The sequence below is a fragment of the Wasmannia auropunctata genome, unplaced genomic scaffold (assembly GCF_000956235.1).
Source record: "Wasmannia auropunctata unplaced genomic scaffold, wasmannia.A_1.0 LD336027.1, whole genome shotgun sequence".
NCBI lineage: Eukaryota > Metazoa > Arthropoda > Insecta > Hymenoptera > Formicidae > Wasmannia > Wasmannia auropunctata.
This window is the reverse complement of record NW_012026863.1, coordinates 89,180-95,626: the sequence shown is the minus strand read 5'-3', so window position 1 is coordinate 95,626 and position 6,447 is coordinate 89,180. Positions and strand designations below refer to the sequence as shown.

Sequence of the window (6,447 nt, the reverse complement as noted above, 5' to 3'; positions counted from 1 at the left end):
GTGCGTGCGTGCGTGCGTGCGTGCGTGCGTGCGTGCGTGCGTGCGTGCGTGCGTGCGTGCGTGCGTGCGTGCGTGCGTGCGTGCGTGCGTGCGTGCGTGCGTGCGTGCGTGCGTGCGTGCGTGCGTGCGTGCGTGCGTGCGTGCGTGCGTGCGTGCGTGTGTGTGTAAAAATTTATATAAGATATTTAATGGAAATTCGGGAAATTATGTGAGAATTTATATGAAATCTTAATATTGAAAATCTATACTGAAATCTATATACATAGATTTTTATATACTATATAGATTCTTATGCAAATTTCTATGCGGATATCTATATAGAAATTGATACTTGTCTTGTAAGATTTTGTAAAGAAACTGTATTTGCATAACAAATATTTTACATAAAATATTTTGAAAATTTAATAGATGTCAAATGTCTTTTTTATGTATTTTATGTTAACTTATAAATATATTTGGAGTAACACAAAGATATAACTGTTTATTATTGTTATTATGTATTTTAAGAATAACGCATATTTTTGCAATATCTGTTGTCTTAATCGCAATTAAATTTCTGCTAATTTTCAAAATTTTTTTTAAAAATATAAATTTACTGTGTAATGCATTTTCTACAGTAATTGATCTACAAATTGTGTTTCGTTGTAATGGCTTGTGCCTTCCGCTTGTGCCCCCGGTATGATCTCGATTCGGTGACGCGGTCGAGGGTTATGTATCCCTCTGTATTTGGGTGTTTCTCGGTAGATGGAGAAAAGAGAACTCGTGGATGTATTATATTAATTAACACAACACTTTATTACTGATTAATGTACGCACGAGGTTATAGAAAACGCACGAGGTGACCAAGCGTGAGAACGCTCGCGAGGGTCGAGATCGTCTGTTGGCGGGATCGCACGCGGGCGCGATCGATACCGAAGGGGGGCCGGAAATTGGCGAAAAGGGCCGAGATCGCGACAGTCGCCGAACAATCACGAATATGACGCGTGACGAGATCGTGAAAAGGAGACCCGCTGCGCGAGATCGAGATAGAGCGAGCGCATCGCTTTAGTACTAAACAAATTGTATATTCATTTTTTGTTTGCTCATCAAATAAAAAATATTCAATTTGTATAAACAATTTATCATTTGTTATTGCAAAACTATTATTAGATCGTTTATTAATTTTCATTGATAAATATAAGCACATATCTTTAGTTATTGTTTTACATAACAACATCACATGATAGATTTAATTTATCCTTCCATTTTGAAACAGATGCTAAATGAATAGGTACACCGTAATATCTTATCGAAGATGGTTTTAGAGTTTTTTTGATATGTTTAGTAGTCACACACTCATAAACTTTTAAAATTTTCTTTGATTTTTCAAAAATACAAGCTTTTAAATACGTTTCATTTTGACGGATTGCAATACATCTAGTAATTTGGTGTACTACCCCTTTTGCAGCTTGAATAAATGTCAGTAGTTCACCATTTCCCGATTCAAATGTATATCCTGAATGTGCCCATATTGGCCCCCAGTCTATAACGCTTTAAGAAATATGTTGATGAACATTATATGTCATAACAGATTTCGAATAAAGAACTTCAATATCCGCAACAAATTGTTTTAATAGATAATCAGCCTTTTTAATTTCTAATTTTTCAGTACTCGTTTGTGATAATAAATGTATACCTTCTACAAAATTAACCCAATGCAATAAATATTTTTTTTCTAAAACTACTTGTAAAATTGAAACGCTGGAATATAAAATCCAATTCTCCCAATCTTTTGATTTCCAATAATTTCGTTCCTTTAGTGATCGGGATAAGTGAGAAAGTGCATGCGGATATTTTAGATTTATTAATATCTGATCAATTTTATCTATTTGTGATGGAGATAGCGATTTTATAAATATTTCCGTAAATTGTTTTCCAACGCCTAAACAAACACAATGCAAAGGATCTGGTACAAAACCAGATATTATATTAAACTTCTCTAAATTGATCAAAGGCGTAGTATCTTTTACGCCATAGACTGGTTTACCAATATCAAAACTCTCTTGCATATATTTTAGAAACTGTTGTTCAACTCTTTTTTTAGGTATTTTACTTAATAAAGGATACTTCATACTACCGTTGTTATTTTTAGTAATATTTTTGTTATTTTTATTATTAATCACCCATTCACCCGGATGTAAACACCAATTACATCCGAAACGCCCATTAAATTGGGTCAAACCTTGCATGGGTGCGCGTGTTATAGAATCGACGCAGCAAATGGTACAATAAATTTTAATACATTTTTGAATACCTAATATATTGCATACAATTCCAGAATTACTTAAAACATTCATATCGTCAACAAAGGGTTGAAGAAAAAGATTCATGTTAGGTTTTTTTTTTCCAAACCATAAACCACATACAATAACTTTTTTTGTTCTCACCTCAAAAGGTATTTCGTTGATCATTATTTGAATTGGCCAAATAGAATAAGAAGAACTTTCAAAAACGGGTGATCCATCAGAGTTGAACGTGACGGTAGCATATGAATGTTCCGAATCATTTTGTACAGAGCTCACCAATTTTCGATACTCTTTACCATCATAAATATCTTTATAAATTCCATTTTCGTAAATTCTTTCGTTAATAATATAATTATAATACTTATCATTTGATTCTAATAACGTTTTTATTTCATTTGATGGATTTAAGGTGACAAAAAAATCTTTATAGTTTGAATCATGTACTGAAACAGCAGTTTGGCAAATTTTACATAAAATGTTTTGAGAATTTGATAAATGTCGTTCAAATACTCTTAAATATGAGGAACATGTTTGACATAAAGCATGAAATTGAATATTATCCGATTTATTGAACAATTTATCAATCAAGTAACGCGAGCTTGGAAGAATATCTGTTTTGAAAAAGGAATTTATTATTTGAAAAAGATGTGATGTTGCTAATTGTGATAGATTGTGTTCCAAAGAAAATTTTAAAATTAATAAAAGTATTTCTGCTTTACTTATATTAATATCTACATTAATAATTTCAAAAATGTCATTACATGCTAACAAATTACGAAGCGAAGTTGATATATTATTGTTACTATCGTTCCTATGATTTTCATCGAGCTGATTACTATCTTCATCATTTTGTATTTCATTAAGATGGTAGTGGAAATCGTCTATTAAATTATTCTCATTAACACCATCTTCTATCTCCCATTCATCTTCTATCTTATCCTCATCTGGAGTATAAAGAACTTCAAACACAGCCTGAAATAACATAAACATTGATATCAGAAGGTATATTGACAGAAAACGTTCAGGATGGCCACCAGAAGTACATTTTTCACAATTTTGAAAACTAACAAAGGAAGTGTCATATTCTGATTTTAATGAAACTTTGTATACATATAGGTTACATAAATAATATAATAAATTTAAAAGATATCAGTTGCGATTTTAACGACAAAATTTAGAAATAAGAATAATATGGTTAACTGGTATTAATCTTAAAAAAAGAAGCATTTATAATTGTCATAATTGTCATATATTACAAAAATAATATATTTAAAATTTTTATAATTTAATTATAAATTTTAAACATTTGTCATATTAAATTTTGTAAAAATATTATCAAAATAGATATGCAATGAAAAAATTTATTAAAAGTAAGATTGTTTTATTTCTTATTTTAATAAGTATATATAAATTGCGGTTAAATACATTAAGAACATAAATATTATTAATGTATGTAGAAGTATTATTTTATAATTTTATTTAGAATGTTTTTTTATTACAAACAGACAAAATATAATAAAAATTTGTGTGCCTTTTTTAAATTTGTGAAATTTTTTGTATGATCAAATTATATTTTAGAGCAATTTGTTACGTCTCAAAAGGATTGCTTCTCAAATATTTGTTTATCAAAGATTAAAAATAATAATTGAAATTATTGTCAATTCTGGTTGAGCGGACTGAAGAAATCACAAATGAATTAGTTAAAATAATTAAGAAACTGCTGCAACCATTTATTCTTACATTACTTCCAAGACAATCCTTCTAAATTTCAACGTGAAGGACTTACCTTCTCAGTGGATGCCTCGGCTCCAAAGAGACGGGTGCTCTCGATATTTAAGGGCTACCTATGCGGCAATACCCAGGGGTGCGAGAGCTAGAGACGATCTGAGACGAAGGGATTGAGGAGGTGAATAAATACTAAACCCAGTAATAATTCCTTTATTTGAATTAGGGTATTTCGAAAATTGAAGAATATTTTATTTTATTTATCTAATTTCACAATCAATTGATGGAACAAACTTTGACCAATCGGTGTTAAATGTCCGATGGCTACTTGAATGTCCACAATTGAATGTGTTCTACCGTCGATAATATATCGATCGTTCGTTGGTAATATATCGTTATTGGATATGTTATCCACAAGGTTTCTTCCGTCGGTAATATATCGCTACGGGATATGTTATCCACAAGACTTCTTCAGTTAGTTTAGACAGATTTAGAATTATACAGAGTTTTTATTTTTTATAAAATCAGTACATATTGAGTATTCGATTTTTCATGATGCAATGATTTACAGAACATTATTGAATAAGTGTGGGATCAGATAGGCCTTCAAGTTGCAAAGTTTGAAACAATTCGTCGTCAAAGTCGAAGTCTCGATTATTCAAATTAATACGAGATGTTATTCTAAGTTTCCCAACACCTGAATATATAAAAACGAAAAACAAATACTATTAAACTTACCCGCACCTAAATTAAGGGAGTAAGGTTATACAGAGAGAAAGATATAGCAAAAGATAGTAAATGACAAGAGAAGCGGATCGTCGATGGCTACGCCAATTCTGACAGATCCATACTTCGTTCACAGAGAGAAAGAAAGAAAGAAATGAAGAGAAAATAGTAATTAGGATGAAAGGTCACTTGAAGCGGACTGTCGAAGGTTTCCCAATTTGACAAGTCCGTCGACAAGCTACTCGACACAGACGGTTGATGGTTGGTAACCAATTCTAACACGTCCGTGTAGATGGTTTGTTCAAAACTCACTAGCCGCGCAAAGGGAACGATTGATGGCTTGGCCAATGCTCACGTTCCTATATTGCAGCCTGCTCGTTACAAAACGCACCACAATCACAAAGGATAGTTAGCGAAAAGAGTCACGAAATGCCTACTCGTACGGAACTCGACGGGGACCGCACCCGCATACACGTAGCACTGTGCACCCGTATGGAGTATTCCGTAGGCAGACAAATTTGACGTTAAGCACAAAGGTCAGAAAATCGTGAGTGTCACTCGCGATTTCGAAACAAAGGTGAAGTGTCACTGTCACGGACCACCGTCTTTGAACAATGCTTCCGCGTACAGGAAATCACTTCACTAGTTCACAGATTGTACAGATTGAAATCACACACAAGTATAAGGTATAGGTTATAATCGAAAATAAAAGGAAGGGTTCAAAGTTTTCAAAGTTTATTTCAGAATTAAACACAAGAAAAATATAGTAATGACATACATGCGTCAATTATAGTTAAGATTCACGCAGTCGAATAATAATTCTATTGATTGATTGATCGTTTGACAGGAGTGTATTGAATTAAAATAGTCAAGAGTTATAGTCAGAATAAGATATAATAAAATACAAAGATTAAATATAGGGTAATTAAATAATGAGATTAAATAATGATTAAATAATGAGGCAGGGAGGATCTACAGTGAACGCGTGCATAAACAACTTACAAGTAACAGAGTCGCAGAAATAAATCGCCTAAGTCCACCTGATGCCTCGGCCCAGTGGATGATTCAAAAGTCGCTCGCAGCTCGCTTGCAGATGGAACACAGTACAAATGCTCGCGTAACTACGATAAGTTAAGAAACAGACTGTACTATACAGTAATCAAATCAAGACGCGCACTATGTTTTCAAATTGCTCGGCTAACTCGGAAGCCAGGGCTTCACGGAAAGTCGAACAATACTAATTAAATTCCTCCGCGTACCTAACGCTGGAGCGCCCGGCGGCTCCTTTTATACTATGATTTCCTACCTCGATCGCTCGATAGGTGGGAAGATTCGCGGAAAACGCTTCCGCCCACGCTACGCTTGGAAGGGGGTATCGGATGGCGTCATGCTTCGTGATCGCAATTTTACAATGTTCATAAAAAAGATATTTATATTAATAATTTCGCTTTCTATGCTTTATAGAACGTTAGGGATAATTCTCCTCTATTGTTTAGTGAAAGAATCATTGTTGTATCTTTCTCCGTTGTGCGTTTATTGTTAATTATATATTGAAAATAAAGATACAAACTTGAGAGTTATACCCAACGTTGCACAATAATTTATAATAAAGGAATTGACATGCGCGAGTTTCCGCAAATAAGTAGTTGTTTGTTTATTTAATAAAATGTGAATTGTAATTAGGGCGTGGTACGGTATGCCGCGCTATTGC

At 33.2% G+C, this 6,447-nt stretch overlaps 1 long non-coding RNA gene across 1 annotated transcript in view; it reads right to left on the bottom strand.

The window, feature by feature from the left end:
• Positions 1 to 5,991, bottom strand: part of LOC105452614 — an 8,041-nt gene extending 2,050 nt beyond the window's left edge. Inside the window, exon 1 of the long non-coding RNA XR_974761.1 lies at positions 5,739 to 5,991. This is a non-coding gene — a long non-coding RNA (uncharacterized LOC105452614). The remainder of the gene's footprint in view (positions 1 to 5,738) is intronic.
• Between the last annotated feature and the right edge of the window lie 456 nt (positions 5,992 to 6,447).